General features: G+C 43.9%; 2 long non-coding RNA genes across 2 annotated transcripts; both read right to left on the bottom strand.

The window, feature by feature from the left end:
- Window positions 1-887: 887 nt before the first annotated feature.
- Window positions 888-4060, bottom strand: LOC133393663 (uncharacterized). Its single transcript, XR_009766315.1, has 6 exons — window positions 3521-4060; window positions 3369-3434; window positions 2946-3303; window positions 2574-2881; window positions 1694-2385; window positions 888-1629 (listed from the first exon to the last, which is right to left on the bottom strand). It is a non-coding gene; the product is annotated as an uncharacterized LOC133393663 (long non-coding RNA).
- A 15450-nt stretch (window positions 4061-19510) lies between these two features.
- Window positions 19511-22159, bottom strand: LOC133393540 (uncharacterized). Its single transcript, XR_009766244.1, has 6 exons — window positions 22001-22159; window positions 21633-21943; window positions 21030-21569; window positions 20818-20961; window positions 19721-19807; window positions 19511-19653 (listed from the first exon to the last, which is right to left on the bottom strand). It is a non-coding gene; the product is annotated as an uncharacterized LOC133393540 (long non-coding RNA).
- Between the last annotated feature and the right edge of the window lie 4 nt (window positions 22160-22163).

Here is a 22163-nt window from a genome sequence, read left to right as displayed (position 1 = left end):
CGATGTAATTCATCGCGTATAGAAGTAGAACGCAGGCAGAGCACGGGATCAGCCGTGTCCAAGTTTTTAACCAGCGCGTTCTTGACGGTCCAAGCAAGCAATGTTAGTAACAATGGGTCGAGGTAAACGTTGTACCGATTATCAGCGCCATATGTAAAAGCGAATGGCTGCTGCTGGCATTAAGCGCAAAAGGATCGAGTTCGTAATGGAACAATCGCGCACTTTTGTGGCAAACGCGCTTCGGACAACCGAAACGTGCTTAGACAACTGAAACGCGCTTGGACAACCGAAACGCGCAAGTCAACCGGTCGTCCTCAGAAGACCACGGCGAAAGAAGACCGTAACATTGTTAATATATCGAAAACACACTGATCGTGAGGGCGGTGGTCCTGCTTATCACACCAAAAACCTAACCCAAAACACAAAAAAGCTACTTACAAATCTATCCGAAACGACCTACTTGTGAAACAAACACACACATCAATACACATTCAAACATACATCCACACACACACACACATGCACACACACATACACACACACACATACACACACATACACACACACACACAAACACAAACACATACAAACCACACATAAACTTGGCCCAACGGGTGCACGGTGCGTTAAAAACCCAATGCCCTATCTTTCTGTCCGATACTGTATCTACCGAAATCGTTGCACATACTACATTTATTTGTACGTTTCGGGTTGACCCGCTCGGCTACAGGATGCTTCGGATTGCTCCGACCCGGTGAGTTTCAGTTGCCCCGACTTTCACTAGTGTGTGTATGGAAGAACGTGCTTGAGTTGTCGAATCGCTGACCAAGGAGTAGGAGAAGGTAAAAGTGAGTTAATGTTTAACAAGCCCGTTGTAACAATAATAATTAGAAAAAAAAACTTCAAATATATTTGTGTTTTTTGGTAGCATTTATCAAATACGATTTTCCTTTATAACATTGACAAAATGATATTTTCATAACTTTCGTCACAACAATTTACGCAATCACAAAATATTATATAAATAAACACTATGTACAAAACATTTTGATACTCATACTGTACGGGCCGTACACCAGCAGCACCGTGCACCCCTACCGAGAGCACCTACTTGATCAACCTTTTTACACACTCTCTTTTCTGCCGTGCAATGCACTCGCCTCACACAAATGTGGGAATTTGTAAGCTATGATCCCCCTACCTATATATGTCACCTATGTACCCACCACAAATGCTTCAAACATCATATTCCCTCTGTATTGTACTTGACTCGAGCACAAATGAAATGGACTCCCGCCATTGTTTAACACCGCCGGGACGACATTTATCTCTCGTCTTTTCGCTCTAGCACTTAAATTAAGCTGCACCCGAGTTGGCATGAATTCTCTACCACTGGAACAAGACAGGAGCACGAACATTCGTTTGCTACGATACGGAACTGTAACAGGAGCAGCATAGACGATCACCCTGAACCCGACGATTGTGGCGAATCGGCATGGAGCCTCGCCGCTTCCCACACATCGCAGTAGGGTCGCGTTCAGGACTGCATAATTTCTCACCCTTTTTATCAATGCTGCTGCTAGATGGCATAAATCCTCGTCCCCAGAAGCTGTGACTGCAATTTCAAACCTGGAGAACAAACGGAACTGGGTAAACAATGCGATGATATCCTTGGCAAATCAGCAGAACTTACTCAGCATTGAACAGGTCAACAAGGAAGTCGTATTCTATTAACGATGGAACGTGATAGGATGAAGAAAACTTGAAGCGTTAGTTTCAGCTTCTGCAATCTTATTTATGTTGTTTATTCCAAGCATCAGCTGACCGGCGTCGATTTTGACAGACAAATTGTAAACAAGGTTTACAAAATGGTGACCCTCTCAATCGCTCTGTCGTAACCTGTATAGAGTCAAATAACCTTGGTTAAGTCTATCCTTCAGAACAACGAAACCGGCAACCAGCAGAAACATCCTATACTCGAAAGCTTTCCAGAGATGGATGTATCGCAGGTCGCGCAGTTTACGTTGGTAATCTGAAGGCAGCCTTAACAGACGCAAGTGCGCCGACACTTCACGTTGCTGGTGACGTGGCAAGTAACAAGGTACGTTAGGGAAGCCATTTATTTATCCACAAATGTAGCAACTTTGCATCTACGCCCTTGGTGCATGTCATCGGCTGACACAAAATCGTCGACGATATCGCAACCTAACAGACTCGTACAAGGCGTAGGGTTGTTGACATGTATTGGATATTTGTCGTCACAAAAATCCTTGTGGTTCCGAGGCGGGCATTGTTCATCATACTTGAAGTTCATCCGGTGTCCATCCAATTCACCAACGTTTGTGCACTTCATGCAGGCGCTGTACGCATTATGCGATTTAACACCTGAAAAAAAATATTACAAAAAAAAATCAGAAATAATTCGTTTCACCGCATATAACTGTACAGGTTCAGTGGACAAACGCATAACGTATTTTAGCCGCTCCAGTCGCTAATCCCTTGCAAGAGATTTCTTGTTACAACGGTTTAGTCGTAATGAAAGCGTCTGTATATAGTGTATTTTATCAACATACCTTTAATAAATGCACGTGCCGGAGCATTTGCAATTATTGCACGCGCTTCCACCCAGTAAGTGCGGGATTTAATTGTCAGACCTGTCACATACGGTCTGTTCACCTCGTCCACAAATGGCTGCAAAAACTCCTGGACGAAAAACGGTTTCGATTCGCCACAGAATATTGCAACCGTCACTACAGGAGTATGTGGCACGTTATGAGCCTGCATGAGAATCGGCTAAAATTGGGTCCGACTGCTCTTGTACACGGGTAGGACGTCCACAAAAATGTTCAACTCGAACCCCTCCTGGGCTGGCTGACAATCGCTGGCATAGAAAAAAAAAGATGAGCACATGACCAAGAGTTAAATGATATTTAAAACATGTTTACCGAAAATATGTTAGCAGGCATTTTTCCACACCCTGGTACCACAGCTGCCCACCTGCGATTGGTGTAAGGGCTGTCTCCGGTGTTCCGGACGCGGGGGTGTTCATCAACGTCCGTGCATCTCGGGGCAATTTGGTCTGGGGGAAGTGAAGTCGCAAATGGCCCAGCAAAAGGTTCAAACAGCGATGAGTTTGTCCAGTTTGCAGGGCCCACATCCTCAAGCCATCCTCGCACGAAAGATCTCCTTACGGATGGTCTGGCATTTCCACCTCGACCTGGATATCCTACACGTTAGTATCCTCGCCGCTGCTTGAGTCGGTCGTACCTTCCTCCTCGCTTTCGCTAAGCGGAGCAGCATCGTCTGCAACATAACATACACATGAAAGCACAACATAATCAGCATACAGCATAACGATCGTTACTTACCGATCACTTCCATGGGCATCGGAACATCTTCAAACTGCACTGGCACAGCATCACGCGCTCGGTTATCTAAAATATAGCCACGGAAACCATTTTTAAACACTGATCGCTATATTCACCGTTCAGCATATAACCACCGTTCACCGATCACTTACCAACAGTCGGAGGTTCTGGCTGCTGGGCAAGAAGGAGTTTCCTTTCCACTTCCTCCAGACGCTGTTTTTAGAGCCGGGCAATAGCGTAGGACATCAAGCCACTTTTCTTGTCCTGATTCGAGGCCATTTTCACGCTTTCTATCGGGAAACTTTTCACGGGAGAGATGAGCACTGGTTGAATTTGTGTTGACGTTTGTTTACATTTCCTATCGGTACCAATTCCAATTCCGGTCTTAAAATTGGGCTACACACGAGAAAGAGATAGCACTACTCAAAGAATGACAACGCAAGACTTCTGACAGCTATTGGCCACATCGATCGAACACATCGATACCTGTCACAGCGCGCTCAGGCGAGGGGTAGGAAGCAGAGTCTTCGACGGGTAGCTCGACGGGCTGCTCGAAAAATTTGCCGTAAGAGGGAAAAAGAAACATGAGAAAATGCGCGAAAGGGAATGATTTCTTCCGTCACTTTGCACAGGGGGAATTCAATTGAAAACCCAATCTTAATCGCAATCAGAATCCCAAACAGAATCCCAATCAAATCGCAATCGCAATCCCCATCGGAATCCCAATCGAATCCCAATCCCAATCTCATCCAGAATCCCAATCGGAATCCTAATCGAACCGCAAAAGGAATCCCAATCCCAATCGAATCGCAATCCCAATCAGATTCCCAAACGAATCCAAATCGAATCGCAATGAAATCTTTTAATTGTTTAATTTTGTAAATGGTTTTTTGTACATAAGTGATTGGCCGAACGAGCAGCCTTATCACTGAATTAAAACTAGAACTTAAATAACTAACACTTGGACTTTTAGGGATTCAAATCCTACAAACGGGGTCCGACCCGATCGAATCTGTCTAGGGATTGAATCTTCGCATCTTCCGAATCCCGGATCTCCCTACACTAGACTCTACGCAATGCCTCAGGACAACGATCGAAATGGGAACGTACGCACTCTTAGCAAAGCCGGAGCGTTGAAACAACCTGATGACGCCCTAGCCACACTGAACATGGACCTCGTAGCTGTACAAGAGATGCGGTGGCTAGGGAACGGGAACACCGCGATTTAAAGACTATAAAAGATAGGCTATGCACCGTGCGTATGCGAGGCAAATTCTATAACATAAGCCATATAAATGTTCACGCCCCTGCGCCCCGAAGAGAAAGAGCTAGAGAAGAAGGACCTTTTTTACGGCCGCCTCGATAGAACCATAGATGCATGCCCCAAACATGACCTCATAATCCATCCTGGGGGACTTCAACGCAAAAGTCGGTAGGGAGCCAATGTACCGCCAATACACTGGCTGTCACAGTCTGCATGAGCAGAGCAATGACAATGGTAGTAGATTGGTCCACGTCACTGCAGCGAACAATCTGGTCTTTGGATTTATCAAATTTGCACGTGTTAGCAAGCCGCCGACGACAGTTGAGTCTGTTGAATGTCAGAAAATATCGAGAAGACACGACAGACACAGACACGACACAAACCATCTCTTCATTGACTTTGTTGGCACGATATCATCCTCGTGCAAATAAGATGCATCAATCCTTATCAAAACAACGAGCTGTGAAGGACAGCTGGAATAGATATAGCAAATAACACCAGATGGTGCTAGAAAAGGATGAAAAGATAACCCTTAAGGCGAGACAACTAGCTGATCCAAAAATAGGGCCAATTAGAAACAAGTTCTGCAGCGGTCACAAAATAAGCTCCAAGGGTCAAGCGGGTTAAAGCTAATCAGCTGACGAAGAATAGGCGCCATCGAGAAAGTTAGTTGCGAATTATCTACAAGAGAAAACAGATCAATTTTTAAACTGTGCGGCGAAAACTTATGATGCGCGAGCGTCAGTTCTAAGAAGGTACAAAACGCTACTCAATTAAACAGACTGTTACCAGGCGTAACGACAGATTTCAAAACAGCATATTATAGCGTAGCCTTGTTTTTAGCACACGTTGATTCCCAAAAATTCTTTATTTTCACGTTTTATTCTCCTCAACACTTTGTGCCATAACGTCACTTGGTTGTCACCGTCCAAAAGGATTTCTCTTCCGGAATCAGGTTATCTCCAGCCGCTCGTTTGGAGCGAAAATCTAACAACGGGGTCCTTTCCGGTTTAAGTTGGTAGGTTGAAATTTCAGCCTGTCAGCTGTTTGCATTGTATAGCAGTTTTCGAGCAGCTATCTAAGTGCGTATAATGTACAGGGCTTATCCCAAGGTGTATGAATTTCGAAGACAGATTTTTATCGCTTCTGTTTCTGAATGAAGATTTTAAGAGTGTTTTGAGTATTCATCAAGCCTCAAGAAAACTCGTTAGAACAAAAGTTTTCACCAATCCTGTCAAAAAGTGATATTCAAATTTGGTTTGAAAAACATGCATAGAGACCACCTGAACTACATACACTTTGATTCTAGATACCACCACGTAATCTCTTTAATGCACCTTGGGGTAAATGTAAACAACACCGTGTTTTCGAGCAGGTACTCGAATCTACCCGCAGTGCAAGTGACAGCGATTTGCGAGGGCGCGCGAGGGCTCGCACGCCATACAAGTTCACTGCTCCAGAGCCCTCGCATTAAAGAGCTTGCGAGCCTTGGAAATGTCATATGAACGAGACAGCTGTATGTCAAGTGTATGGCTATCTCTTTCTGGCAAGAAAAAAGCTCCGAAATGCAACGGTGTTGGTGGACAAAATTTAAATGGCCAAAAATTTTGACCACACACACTCTCTCTCCCGGTGCCTTCCCCTGTCCTCTGTTCCTTCAGGCCCCTTCCTCTTATTTGAGCGCGCCGCTCGCTTGTGTGCGATAGCTCATCAGCTGGTACTGGTATATGGTAGGGTTGTAGTTGTATCTTGAATTGGCGATTGGTACATATATATGTAGTGTATTTGGTTTTACCTGTGACCTTGACGATGCGAGAGCCGATCAATTCTGGTGTTGAAGCAATATTTGTGCTATGCTGGTGGTTGCCGTTCCGTGCCGTTTCTGATGTGGCCATTTGATCGCCATGTCGATCAACGGTTATGAAGCCAATTTCAAACGAGCGAAAGTGAAGGAATAATTCCGTACCGGAAATTTGATTTTTTATCAAGTGTGATACTCCAATGGTGATCTCAACCCGATGTAAGCTGGTTTTAACGGCCATATGAGATAATGTACTCATGTGTTAAAAAATGTCGCATTTTTTTCTTTCCTGATATTCCCGAAAATTGACCCATAATTCAAATACAATTTGACTATTTTCATTGATTCCTCATACAACGCATGGAAAGAGGTAAACTGGCTTCGCCAATTCATTCATCTCCGCTCCCAACCATTCATCACCCGTACCACCCACAATCTCATCATTCCATCCACATGCAACGACATTTCCCTCTTCTTTAACAGTAAAGGTCTCACCCGAAGCTTCTACTAACTGCTTCTTTCCATTTTCCCTTCTCTTCTTCTTCTATTTGTCGTATACCTGGTCATGCCAGCCAATGCAAGCTTTTGCGTCTTTTTAGTACCACACATCCGGCTGGCCAGTCCTTACTACGAGGGGACCGTCTATATGAGGCTTAAACCTATGACGGGCATGATATTATCATTCTTTATGTATCCAGTGGCGGATCTAACGGTAGGCGGACTAGGCGGTCGCCTGGGGCCCCGCCGATTAAGGGGCCCCGTAGATCGCCATTCTATAGTATGCCGTATGGACAGAGTACTAGCGACAAGGGCCCCCGGAAGGATGGACGTTGGGGCCCCGGGGCTGGCGAATCAATTTAAGAGCCTGTGACTGATGATCGTAGGGCCCCCCGACGGCGTTCAAACTCCCAACAGCCAGTTTAATGCCGCTAACACCCCCCCCCCCCCTCCTCCCGGCCCACCATTTACCATTTACAGGGGGCCTCAATCCGTCTTACCGGCTAGGGCCCCCGATACCCTTAATCCGCCACTGTATGTATCCTTTATTTACAACCCTTACATCTGAAATGCATTCAGTTCATTTTTCTTTCCGTGTCCGCATAAAAATAACACAAAATGTGAGACAAAACAACGCATAAACGTCGTTTAACACCTCTTTGGTTTATTTCTTTTAAAACATGATTAAAGCCACCTACATAAGGAAGAAGAAGAAGATAGCCACATACAAAAACACATGCGGGGGGGGGGGGGGGGGGGAGTGGGAGGATGACCACTCTCGGTTCCGTGTCAAGATCCTCAGGATCGGGCCGTGATCTGCGCACATCCTTTTGAACGTGTCACCAACTGATAATAAAACGTTTGAAACGGACTCTCTCACCCGCAGGTACCCATCTTATACCATCTGCTACACATTATTTGACACACCATGAACAGCTTCCTTTTGTCTGTCCTTGCGAACGACTAAGGGCTGGATCTGGTACCAGCTTAATTCAATGTAATGATGGCAGCTTCCTTGCTGTTGGGATTGTAAAACACAAGACGAGGCAAAACGACTTGCGCAATCGAAATGCAGTCCGCAAACATCCAGACAAAATCAACTAGTGAACGTACATAGGAACCTTCTAACAAACTAAATATATGTCATCATGTTTATTCCCCCTTTAAAAATGCGTAGTGATTTATGAGAATATAATTTAGATTTATTTATCTTAAATGATGGGTAAAAGCCGCACATACGAGTGGAGGCCCTAAGCAGTCACACAAATGTAGGCTTGGTTTAAGCGTCTAGCAGGGAAATATTCTAAACTAGAGAAGGATTTAGTAGCAATTTAACTTCGAGCGAGGGGGGAGAGGGGGGGGGGGAGGGGGGGGGGGTTCCTTTTTTGGGGCCCCTCAAGACCACGGGGCCCGACGCGGCCGCTTAATTTGCTTAGCGCTTATTCCGCCCCTTGACACACACGCGCTTGTCAAAACACTTAACTTAAAATTAGGCATATCGATTTATGCCTTAAAGCGTACTTAAGTCTAATCTTAACCCACTTGCGCACATCTACACGACATCACCATAATAGTCTTAGCTTGTTAATTCAAATTTTTAATGTCAACACTTCGACGGTCGCGCACACCACTGAACACTAAAAACATCGTAGGCCGCTGGGGATGAATGTTTGTCGCCTTTTCGAATGTTCGTCAGCAGCCTGTTCGATCGCAGTTGACCTGAGGAAAGATAAAACATTAGGTTTAGAGACAACAGATTTAGATGTAGCGATAGTGCATCTAGAAGGAACTCACTCGTGGGGTTTTTTCTCCTGCCAGGACCGCAATCAGTATTTGACCGCAATCAGTAGTGCGGTCGGTTCGGTCCTGTTGCTGCTGCTGCTATTGTGAGGCAGAGGATAATGATCCGAAGGGTTGAATTCCTGCCCCGAACGTTTTGAACGAGCGCGCTCGACACCGTTTGGCGGTGCAATCGGGGCACCCGGTGCCGGCTGGGCCTCTAGCGTATTGTGCTGGTAGAGCCCGACTCGTCGCCGTACAGCTTCCGGGGGATCTTCTTGAACGGTTCCTCGTAACCCCATGTTCCAGGATAGAGGAAAATTGGCTGCAAAAAAAGGAATAAACATACGATTAGCATTCTAGTCGCTAGCGTCACCAAACAATCTTCTTCTTCTTTCGTGGCCCACTTACAACTTACCGTATCATACACAATCATACACAGCGCACAGTCGCAAACACCTGCCGCAGGCCCATATCGTTTCTGCATTATATCTGCAAGTTAAAAGTGGCCATATTCTATTAAAATAATGTTTCTTAATCATGATAATCGCTGGATAACACTTACCCGTTGTCTTGTGCTGTGTTGTTCACCACACCACTTTCCTACACCGGTACATGCACGTACCGCTTCCGACGGAGCCAGCACGCATTGGGCAGGATTTCTACCACTTAATTTAGCTAAAATGGCACTTACTTATGTAAAATTAAGACCTTAATTATTAAAAAAACTTACCAAAATTGATCGGCCAACAACACTGTTTACGTTTTTTTTACACACACAACCGAACTTCTACAGTGACAGCAGCCGCAGAGCACCAACACAACGAAAGGTGTCAGGCAAGACGTCAGACGATCTTGGGCGAGGGGTAGGAAGGAGATCGGTGGTGAGGGACGTGAAAGCTCAGCTCGACAGAATCGCTATAGGAGGAAGCGAGGTAACTAGACTAGACTAGAGAAATTAGAGCGAGAGGTACCTCACCAACCCTCGCATTGTTTGCCGGGTAATTCTAGCTTTGAGGCTTGTTTTGCAGGCTAGTTTTTTGTGTGGTTTTGCACGGAGTGTTTACATGATTTCAGCCTCCAACTGTCAATCCCGTGAAGGGCCTCTACGTTTTTTTTCTTTCTAAGTGCGTTTGTTGCCGGGTGCGTATTCCCTCGTATGCGTTCTTACGCCTTCGTTCTTATTGACAAACTGTCTCGACCTCGCACGCAGGTACCCCGCTTGCAATTATGTGTTAACATCCCCTAGCCCATGAACCGCTTGCGTTCACTCCTATTTCTCTGTCTGGACATCTATCAACGATAGCTTAACTACCGCTCTCCTTCAGACTCCAGTGTCGGTTTTTACCCAGGCTTGTCGTACATGACCTTCTTTCCCTGTAATCAAACTCGTTATTATACCCCTTTCCCAGAGATTTAGATTTTTGTTTTCTATCATAAATACTAAGTTTCCTTCGTTTAGTTCTCTGATATCATATCATTAAAACACTTTGTTTGGCTGGTTATTTCTGGTAAATATTCTTCTAACCATCTCTTCCAAAAGCTATCTAGTGAGTGTTGAGCCAACTTAAAGCTACCACTTAAAGTATTTGTTATGTTCATGGGTTCGACTTCTATCTGTTTGTTTCCTGGAGAAATTCCTAATAGAACATGGTTCGGTGTTCTTGATTTATGGTTCATGGTTCTTGGAATGATACGCTTCTTGATCTGCTGACTTTATGTAAGTGGCCTTGTATTTCAATTCAGCTTCTAATATTGGCTCCCTTCACGATTCTAGTTAGTTTTTTGTATGGAGTTTGACAGTTGGAGGCTGAAATAATGTAAACACTCCATACAAAACCACACATAACACTAGCCTGCAATTTTCAGTCTAGATTATTCTAGCCTCAAAGCTAGAATTAGATTCGAGTACCTGCTCGAAAACACGGTGTTGTTTACATTTATCCCAAGGTGCGTTAAAGAGATCACTTGGTGGAATCTAGAACCAAAGTGTATGTAGTGTGGTCCAGGTGGTCTCATAGTATGTTTTTTTAAAACTAAATTTGAATATTACTTTTTGACAGGATTGGCGAAAACTTTTGTTCAAACAAGCTTTCTTGAGGCTTGACGAATATTCAAAACACTCTTAAAATCTTCATTCAGAAGCAGAAGCGATAAAAATCAGCCTTCTAAATTCATACACCTTGGAATAAGCTCACCTGTATGTTATACCCACTTAGATAGCTGCTTGAAAACTGCTATACAATGCAAACAGCTGACAGGCTGAAATTTCAGCCTACGAATTTCAAACGGAAAGGACCCCATTGTTCATTTAATTCATTTATTTCATTCACAGTCTGCCTTTAAGGTTTAACTAAGTATCTTAGTTTAACTCTAATCTCTATTATAAAATTCTAGTAAAGGCTGACCAGCGTTACTTTCCTGCGGTAGCTTGGATGTTTTTTGCTTACTTTACATCCATATAATGACAACCACTTTGGTTACGGAAAACGCGACGCCGACTTGGTTTAGAGTGTTTCGAGGAGTAAGGAAAGCACGATACAAATTACAGTCAGAATTTAATAGTTGAACGCTGTTCCGTGGTTTCCAAAAAAAAAAAAAAAATACGTAAAAAATTTTTGGCGAGCTTTTTTTCCAAACATACGTTTTAGATGCAGAACAAAAGAAAGGGACAAACGTATTTGCTTTGAGTTTGTATTTTTACCCAGTGATCGAGTTTCGCAACATAACGATCAAAGTAAGCCATACTTTTGCGTGAAACCGTGAACGGTTTGACAAGACAAAAGCTTCAGTGTCACCAACGTTGTCGCAGAATTTTTGTTTTTTTTTGTCGACTAGAAGCAGTATATCGGTAAAAAACTTTTTGTGGCATAACGAAAAAATCCATTTTCTTTAAGCAGTTACTAATTCATTCCCATATAGGTGAGTAAAAGGTACAATTTTCCGAAAAAGTTTAACAACAATGACAATTATTACTTATGATTTTACAATAATGAGCAGTTTTGAAGAACAACTAGATAATAATTTTCCTATGCATCTAGAAGTGGAGCCACTAACACCAGCATGGTTTGCTCGATATGCAACTCCGCCTAACGAGACCCTAGCAGATAAAAAGGCAAGATTAAACCGCAAACGTCAAGCTAAGTACAGACATCGCCATCGGTCCGCGAAAGTCCACACGATGCCGACTGAAACAATGGCGGTACATGCCACTCCCCCTGTTGGAACTTCTAACCGTTATCGAGATGCGCAACATGCTCATAATCTAACCAGCGGTATAAACGGTTCGGAACAACCTCAAACAAGACCAGTTAACATCGATATCACCGAAAATAATGTACCTGTAACGAATACAGTCCATCTCACTCAAACAGGGATTGATTTAGAAGCGACCGCATCCACTGTTGAGATGTCATCTACAATTGCGTGGATGGCACGGTACGCCACCCCGGAAGAAGAAACTCCTGCAGAACGGACGACACGATTGAAACGCAAATATCAAGCCACCTACTATCGTCGTCGACGAGCTGCTAATTTATCGGTCCCAAATTCAGTGCCTTCCGTGCGACAGACTAATCGGTCCAGTAGGCCTGTTTCCATGGAAACCAGCATTATTGATATCCAGATTCCGTTAAGACAACGGTGGAAAACAATTCGACGATAACGACTAATCCGACGACATGGCACAAGAAATCTAAGGCAAGGCCTGGGATATCATGATGCCTACATCCAACCTCAACGGCATTATCTGAGAGTCCGTGAACCATGTCCATATTGTGCGGCGGAGAAGTAGTTTGGTGAGACTGGCACTCTCTGCTGCAACGGAGGCCAAGTGATTCTACCACCATTTGCCGAGCCTCCCCGTGAATTATGCGAATTGTTTACAAACTCACGATTCATGCAAAACATCCGAACGTATAACAACGCCTTTGCATTCACTTCAATGGGTGCATCGTTGCGAGCACATGATCAAGTGCGCCAGGATCGAACAGTCGCTGATGGTCGAGGTGTGTATACGTATCGTATACAAGGTGCCCTTTGGCATCGGATTGGTATGCTTGGCCAATTTCCAGGACGAGCGCCACAGTACGCACAGCTCTACTTTCACGATTCTTCCGCTGAAGAGCAACGAAACGGAGTAATCGAAGCACGTGTGGCAAGAAGCAACAAAATGGATCGATTGATTGTAGCGACACTTCAGCAGATATTAGATCAGCACAACGAACTGGCACGCCTTTTCCAACATGCTTATGAAAGGATGACACAACAAGAAGATGTGCAGTTGCATATTCACGCACGTTTGCCAGGTTTGGATCAGCGTCGGTACAACCGCCCAACAGCCGATGAGATTGGTGGTATATTTATTTCAAACAACGCTGGAAAGCCTCGCGATATTATTTTGCAGAGTCGCAGTACTGGTGGCCTCATTCGAGTGTACGAGACACACCAATTATATGATGCGATGCATTTCCCTCTTCTACATCCTTACGGTGAGGTTGGATGGACGTTCGGCATTACGAAGGCAGCACGAAAAGATAACACTCATTCTGCGCGTGAAAATCGCTCCGCTGTTGAAGAATCAGCTGACGTGATAAACGAGCAGCCTACGAGATCTTCCCGACAGATTACTCTTCGCGAGTACGCTGCCTATCGGATGTGCACACGGGCAGGAGAAATGTCTCTTATACATCGTGCTGGTCGACTGATGCAGCAATACGCAGTTGATCAGTGCTGCAAAATAGAAGAACAGCGGCTTAAATATCATCGCGACCATCAAGCCCAGCTGCGTGCTGATGCTTACTCTGGCATTATGGACTTCGCTGGACTAGCAGACCAGCAACTACATGGCGAACCAATTGGAAATCACAGAAACCTTGGCCAGGCAGGAACGCGTATTATTCTCGCACCATCTTTCCCCGGCGGCGACCGATTCATGCGGGCACAATATCAAGATTCAATGGCGATTGTGCGAGCGATCGGAAAGCCTGACCTGTTTATAACGGTCACTTGCAATCCCAAATGGCCGGAAGTGACGGAGGCTCTTCTTCCAAGGCAGCAAGCCGCAGATCGTCCTGACCTTACAGTGCGTGTTTTTCGTTTAAAATTAAAAGCTATTTTTGAAGATCTGTCGGCAGGAGTGCTGGGACTCGAGATTGCGCGAATACACGTTATTGAATTCCAAAAGCGTGGCCTACCGCATGCACACTGTTTGATAATCCTCGGTGACACGGACAAACCACGGTCGGCGGCGGATTACGACCGTTTGGTTTTGGCTGAAATTCCGGACCAAGCGAACGAGGAGTTAAACGAAACAGTGAGCAAGTGTATGATGCATGGACCTTGCGGTAGATCGAATCCTCAAGCACCTTGCATGAAGGATGGCGTTTGTTCGAAGTGGTTCCCTAAGCAGTATACCAAGGAAACGCGTCAGGCCGAGGACGGATATCCCGTGTATCGTCGCCGCAACGATGGACGCAAAGTCGTCGTTAAGGGAGTGGAATTGGACAACCGGTATGTGGTGCCATACAATCCATGGCTTTGCCATAAGTATAACTGCCACATTAATGTGGAAATATGCGCATCGGTGGCCAGTATAAAATACTTGCACAAGTATTTGTTTAAGGGTTGCGACCATGTAGCATTTTCCACTGACACGCAGTCATGCGATGAAATTCAACAGTATCAGGATGCACGATACATCTCAGCCTCTCAAGCTATGTGGGTTATATTTGGTTTTGAGATGCAGGCCAAAACGGTGACCGTCGTTCAATTGCCCATACATCTGGAACACCAACATCGTATCACGTTCCAGCCAAACGAAAATGTAAATTCTGTGTTAGAATGAGGTCATCATACCATGTTAACGCGCTTTTTCCAGCTGGCAGCAAATGATCCTGGCGCACGGAATCTAACGTACCAAGAAGTCCCAACTTACTATCGGTTTGATAAACCCACTCATCGATTGCCATGGTACGACGGACCAGGAATGCAATGGGTCCCACGCATTAGAGAGTTCTGTATCGTGGTTGGTCGAATGGTGTACTGCTCTATGTCACAAATGGAACGGTATTGCCTACGATTGTTGCTGTGCTACCGCAAAGGTCCAACTTCATTCGAGGACCTGCGGACTGTCGACGGAACTGTGTTTGCGAGCTACCAAGAAGCAGCAACAATGGCTGGACTATTTCAAGACGATCTCGAATGGGATCGGGCCATGCAAGAAGCCGTCACATTTCAAATGCCTTCCCAGTTGCGCAATTTGTTTGCAGTTATCCTTTCTCAAGGATTGGCACAGAATCCTCGCCGCCTATGGGACACATACGTAGATCATCTGTGCGAAGACTTTCATTGGCAGCATCGTGACCGCTACACATCGGAAGAATCTGATCAAAATCGTATACTGCGTGCACTGGAACAGTTTCAGGCTCTCCGTCTAATCGAAAAATACTTACGGGAAAGCACACCATCAAAAACGCTCACCAGCATCTCGGGTATGCCACAGTTAGCCGATTTTCACCAATTTATACCAATAGATCAACTACTGTCCGATCAAACCAGTGTCAACATGCACATAGATGCGGAGCGTTCGTACTCCATCAACACGCTTGACGAAACACTAGCATCGTTGCATATGCTAAATGTCGAACAGCGTTTGGTATACGATGTCGTAGCAGCAGCGGTGGATCGTCACGAATCGGAATTCGAAGGCTTACCCGAAGAACATCGCAACCTGTTCTTCTTGGATGGACCAGGTGGTACCGGAAAATCATTCCTTCTAGAGAAGATTCTGGCTTATACGCGCCGCCAGTCGAAGATTGCTCTTGCTGCAGCCTCAAGTGGTATCGCAGCGTTACTCTTGACGGGAGGTAAAACGGTGCACTCGACCTTTAAGTTACCTCTGGCACTTGACGAAAACAGTACGTGTAATATACCCGTACAATCATCCCTTGCGAACCTGATGCGGCAAGCAGCACTCATCGTCTGGGACGAAGCCTCGATGAGCAGTCGCTACGCTCTTGAAGCTGTCGACCGTACTCTACAAGACATCGTGGGTGTGCATAGGCCGTTTGGCGGTAAGGTCTTGCTACTCTGTGGCGATTTTCGACAGATTCTTCCAATCGTCCCGAAAGGTACAGATGCACAGGTTATCCAGCAGTGTTTAAAAAAGAGTGCATTGTGGGAGCAATTTAAGGTATTGAGATTGCATGTCAATATGCGCGTCCATACTGCATCAACCGTGCGGAGTGCAAACGATCTACAAAACTTTACCGATTTCCTTCTCCGCATCGGTGAGGGTCGCCATGCTACCTTTCCGGGGTTGGATGCATCTTTTGCAAAAATTCCCCGTGATATGGTATTACCTCGCTCTGCCAGCGTTGATGACAACGTACGAATATTGATTAATCGCGTCTATCCAGATATTAGACAATATTTCGAACATCTGAAATATTTTTCGGACCGAGCTATTCTCTCTCCGAAAAATGTTGATGTAACCGCAATCAATAACTGCGTACTAGAACAACTACCTGGGCCAGTACAGGAATATCTTTCGGTAGACGCGTTAGTAAATCCAGAAGAACACGAAACGCTACAGATGCAGCCTGAATTCCTGCATTCAATCAACTTAAGTGGAATTCCAGTTCATTGCTTGCGATTGAAAAAATATACACCAGTTTTGCTGCTTCGTAATTTGAATACCGAACGTGGGTTGTGCAATGGAACGCGTCAGCTGGTCATCGAAATGAAACCGCACTGCATACACGCTCGAATCTTAACCGGCAAACGACAGGGAGATGACGTACTATTACCACGCATTTTATGTGACAGCAACGATGCGAATATTCCGTTCCAAATTCGCCGGAAACAATTTCCAATTCAGGTATGCTTTGCGATGACAATTAACAAGGCGCAAGGCCAGTCCTTGCAACATCTTGGACTGTACCTACCCACTGTAATAGGCAATCGAAGGGCTGTTTATGCGGTAAGCAAATTCATATGATGTTCATACAGATAAGCAAATATAAATCATTTTGTTATTGTACTTTAACAGGTACACCGATTGAGGCTGTTGTTGCAATATAGTGTGCCACTATTAACAATAATGATGCCTAGAAGTAAACGTTTTTTCATGATTATTTCTATCGATCAATACAGATAAAGATTTATGTAAGAATTTTATTAGGCAAATAAGCTTACTGCCTCATATAAAATAAAGTAAGTTAAGTTGTTTGTTTTCGTCTTCGTGTGTTGGTTTCGTGTCTTCGTCTTTAAAAACCGTCAAGTTTGCTCCAAAAATATCATGACAAACTGCAAAATACTGCACCTGTGTACACACGAAATCAAATAGGAAGTGCTTTATATTCAAGAACAAGAAACATAAGATTGTTAACTACCGTGTTAAACCAAATGATAGAGATGAAAACCGATTATAGATCATGCAATGCGTAATGAACCATAGGTTCTTAACATAAGCAATATACAGGATTCACGCGATGACAACGATATTGGTAAACATTTAACTGTCATCATCATACAACGCATCGGATTATTCGTATCAATGCTATCAAAAAAAGCAGCATCGCAGACTTATTTAGGAGTCTTCTGATATAAAATTTGAGCAGTAATTTTTGTTTTACTTTTTTATTTTATTTAGCGTAGCCCTGTAACCGGGCCAAATTAACTAGTATAACTAAAATGAGGTAGAGAAGTATAAAAAAGTATAATGAAAGATAAAAAAATCGTAAACTTAGAGAGAGATAAAGATAATATAGAAGGAAGTATGAAGAGAAATCAGGAAAATGATTGAAAGGAAAGGGCGCGAGAGTGGAAAGCATTTAAGGAAGAGTTAAAGTCAAAGAGATCATGATAGTAGTTAAACCAACTAACAGGACAGAAAAGGATCATTATGAAAATATAATGTATGTCGTGTTTTCACATCTAAAGGAGGACGGCGTTCAGCTCAAGCGTTCGCCCTGAAAGGCTGCGCGCGTGTTAGCCTAAGTCCCAGGCGATCGAAGTTTCGCTAAGTGTTGAAGTGTTGTGCACATTGAAATGAAGCTGCGCTTATCTTTCATCATTTATCTTAAATATGTGATTAGCGCTGCTTTATTTCAATGGTTTTTTTTTTGCTGTATTAAGCATCAACAACGGGATCCACGAAAATAGGCGACTATTTGAAATACGACGGTTTTTTTATATAAAGAATGTGTGTGGTTTGCAGCTAGATTGTGTGAAGCTATGTGTTTAAATGCGCTTTTATTTGTTATATTATATTGTTGATTTTAATTTAATAAAAGTGATAAATTATTAACCAAGTTTGATGTGTTAAAATTTTTGTTTTGATTTGGGTGCTCCAACCCAACGGGACAAAAGTAGAAAGCTTGGAGCAAAATAATCGTTTGTCTCGCTCTATCCTCTATACCGCGTTTGCTTGCACTCATGTGCGAGCGCTCGAGTATACCCGTCCGGCAAAATGAGTGTATTTTTTGAGTGATTTGAGTACCGTCCCCCGTTAGCAGTTACTCTTAGAGGAATGAGTTACACCCTCGCGCGAGCCCTCCCCCTCCCCACCCGGAACGCACGGTGCGCTCTGCAGTTATATGTGTCCAAAGATATGTGTTTCTTTCGTTTCTCGTTTTCTTTTATGCATTGCCACGATCGCAAATACGCGGGGCGACTATACCACGCAAACAATGAGACCCCAAATTTTGAGTGATTCAGGCCGAGGGGTATGAGGAAGCTTGAGGAAGCACGGAGAAACGCGCTGCGATGAGAGTTCGCATTCTGTTTTACACGCGCGCTTCACTAACACCAATACAAATACCGTGCTTTGACGAGCCGTCTGTGAATGTGTGTGTGTGTCTTCTTTCAGCGAGCTCAACAACTTGGAGCTGCTCGTCACATCGTGTTGTCTCGCTTACACTACAGCATCGAACCATCGCTCCGTATGTCCCCCCTCCTACGCGTACAAAACCACCAGTACAGCGCAACGCTTTGTCGGAGATGGTTGTGCGCGTTTCGCTCTAAGTCCCGCGCGCAGTGTTTGTGCGTTGATGCGCATTTCGTTATAAGTCTCGTGCGCCGGTGTGTTTAGATAAAGTGTGAAGTGAACAGTGTGTACAGACGCACATGCAGTGCGTGCATCGACAGGTAAGAATTTGCTGAACAGAGGCAACGCAGATTGTCGACAAGTTTCCCGCAGCCTGGCTCGACCCGGTACTTTGCAGTATGATGCCATTCGTGAGTATGAAGGATTCTAAATGTGTTGTGAAAGTGTAATTTATGTTTCAATAAAGTGTTTAATGTAACCAAAAATGACCGTGTTTGTGTTTGTTGTTAGAATAAGTGCGTATTTGAGATCGTGGCAATGAATGAAAGAAAACGAGAAACGAAAGAAACAAATATCTTTGGATGTGTTGGTAGCATGATTGGAAAGAACACAACACATTGAGAACTGCAGAGCGCACCGTGCGTTCCGGGTGGGGTGAGGGGGAGGGCTCGCGCGAGGGTGTAACTCATTCCTCTAAGAGTAACTGCTAACGGGGGACGGTACTCAAATCACTCAAAAAATACACTCATTTTGCCGGACGGGTCCCTCTCAACAATCTCAGAGAGAATTTGTATGAAATTTCTTGGGCTTGTTCTCGGCTTGTTCTCGGCTTATTGGTATAAACGTCACTCAGAGAACAAGCCCAATATGAACAAGCGCTCAGTGACGTCACGGTGTAGCCGTATTGATGCGAGTCCACACAATGGGGGTCGACCCATTCCAACTGCTGTCAAAATGAAACAACAAAGGTATTTGGTTTGCATGCGTTTTATTGAACAATAACAAGTCGACAAGTGGCGTCGTTTTGAGTAGCTAAAAATCAGTTCCGGATTTACGTTTTGTCCTATTCCAGCTCGTATTAGTTAGTGAAATAGTTGTTCGGCTTCCGGTAAATCTGTAAGTGAAGGAATCAAAGCGTTAATACATCGAAATCATAACAAATTAGTTGATTTTACCTGTACCTATTATTTTAGATAATCATGACATCAAACGTCGGACGAGCTCCGGATGCTTCGACGAGTAGTTCCCAGGAGTGTCCTTGTGTAGAACTAGCGCAGGAAAATAAAAAAGATATAAGGACAGTTTTGAATGCAGTGATGGACGTGCGAATGAAACAGGACGAGATTTTAAAAACTCAAAGCCAAAGCCAAGTTGAACCAACCCAAAATGATGATGGGCATATGGAAGATGAAGAATACTTTTTGTTCGCTTTGGTTTCAACCAAGATCGGTCTAGATGACTTAGAAGAAAGCATAGCGTCAGCAGAGCGCTTCAATAATTTAAAAGGATGGCTTATGAAGAAGGTAAAAGCATCAAACGCAAAGAGCAGAATGCATCGCGTTCTTTACCTATTATTTAATAGGATATTTATAGTAGATTGCAGTTGGAGTGGACGGGGAGGCAACGGGCCTAAGGTAGAATTCAGGAAATATTCTAATATCCTCCGTCTATTTGCTGTTGTCGGAGGAGCAGGAAGGGCTTTAGAGGATTCTATTGTTGAGGATTTTTTTATAAAGAAATTTAAAAATTCGCAATCAGCTGCCCAAGCGAAAGGCATTGTGAAAAGTGTCAGTCGTGGTACGTTTTCAAGAAAGAAGAAGAAGAATTAGATAAATAAGATAGAGTTCAATAATGTTCCTTTCACGATTTTTTTTGCTTTGGATTTGTTGATATTGATAAGGTTTTTTTTTTATTTTTGATTGTTGCTGAACTATTAGTCAATTGAAAAATATAAGGGAATTCATAAATGCTAGTAAATGTTGATAGTAATTGATTTTTTGGTTTAAGGTAGTTGTATGAATTATTCTAAATAATGTGGATATCAGTAAATATAAAATATTATGGAGTTTAAGTTATAAAAAGTTTCTATGAGTAATTTTCCTTTAACATACCAATTTTTATATTCATAATTGATTGAACTGGTACAATGAATAAGTTGCAAAGTTAGCTTTAAGATTATTACCATAATTATGACACTTCATAGTTATCATACTTTGTGAATAACTTTTACAGAACAGAGATGGTCACATGCACGTTTGTCGAATACTCACTTGCTTACCTTTTTATCAAGTGCTAACCAGTTTTGAGGTCTACCATTAACCGCTTTCAATACAGCGCCGTCGTTTATTAAATGATCTGTTGATGAGGTCTAATGGGAACGTATGTTTTCAAGTGGCACGACCATTTACGGGACTCATACAACCTGAAATTTATATTAAATATATTTTCACAATTATAAGCTTGGAATAACGGTCCCCAAAGCGTACTTACTCAAAGATGTATATGTTTAAGTACAAGCAAGCAACGCCATACATACGCTTCGCGCAGCAGCATGAAGCCTTGCGCGTACGATGCCTTTCGCGCTCCGTGCTCCAGCGAGTTGTTTGCTGCCCTGAGCACGTTCATCCTTCGGCGTGGATAAGTAGCTGGAGAAGTCTGCTTCGTCTTTTGGCATCACCGGAACGCTATGGTACATTGCGACAATTTCCGTCAACTTGCCCACACCCTTCTGGCCGGCCCTGTCACGAATACAATCCAGCAAGTATCCCTTATAGTCGCAGTAGAATGATCCACGTGATATCGATCAGAAACGCATTCAGCACATCCTTGTTCCACACGTCGAAATCCTTTCCTTCTGTGTCTTGCCGAACGCCAGCATCAGGTGGCACGCTGAGCAGATCAGTTGCATGTAATCGTACTCTTGTGTCGTGCCTGGACATCGTCCCGTTGTGTACAATTTCCACAGTGTCCGGCACCGCATATGCCGATTCGTTCACAACACGGGTTACCGTTAGATTTTGCGCATATAACCTACCGGGAGAAAGGTCACCTACATTACAACCAGTCAATTTAAACAGAACAAGTTCAACCCACCGGGAACATTTCCTTCATCCCCGGAAAAAGCGTCCGGGTGTGGGAAGGGTCGTAGCGAGCCCCTTCCTCTGCACCGCTTAACAGCTGCAGACGATGTCGACTAAATAATCCCCGTCAGAAAAGGTTATATGGCACAAATCACATCCTAAAATGAAACAATCATCGAAATTAAACACAAGCACACCTTACCTCAGCGTCAGCGTCGTGCTTGAAGGTTAAAAATTTCATCCTGCTTTATTGAATGCTCCAAGCTATTTTTTTGGCTTCCACCACAACTAAATAATACTGTCGTGGTTAGTTTTATGTTTAATCTACAAAACAAAACGTTTTTTATAAGAAATATCACATAATTTGCACAAAATACTCACAAGATCGCCGCACACGCAAAAACTTGCTGTTTACATTTTGGCTTCACTCTCATTTGACATGTCAAAAATTTGCAAGCCCCGAAGTGTGGATCAAAAAGGGGGGTGGGAGGGGAGAGAAGGTGATGAGATCGAAGCGGCACGAAATGGCCGTTGCAAAAACCGC

Source organism: Anopheles gambiae, chromosome 3 (genome assembly GCF_943734735.2).
Source record: "Anopheles gambiae chromosome 3, idAnoGambNW_F1_1, whole genome shotgun sequence".
Lineage (NCBI taxonomy): Eukaryota > Metazoa > Arthropoda > Insecta > Diptera > Culicidae > Anopheles > Anopheles gambiae.
The sequence above is the reverse complement of the archived record's forward strand: the minus strand, read 5'-3'. Positions and strand labels throughout refer to the sequence as shown.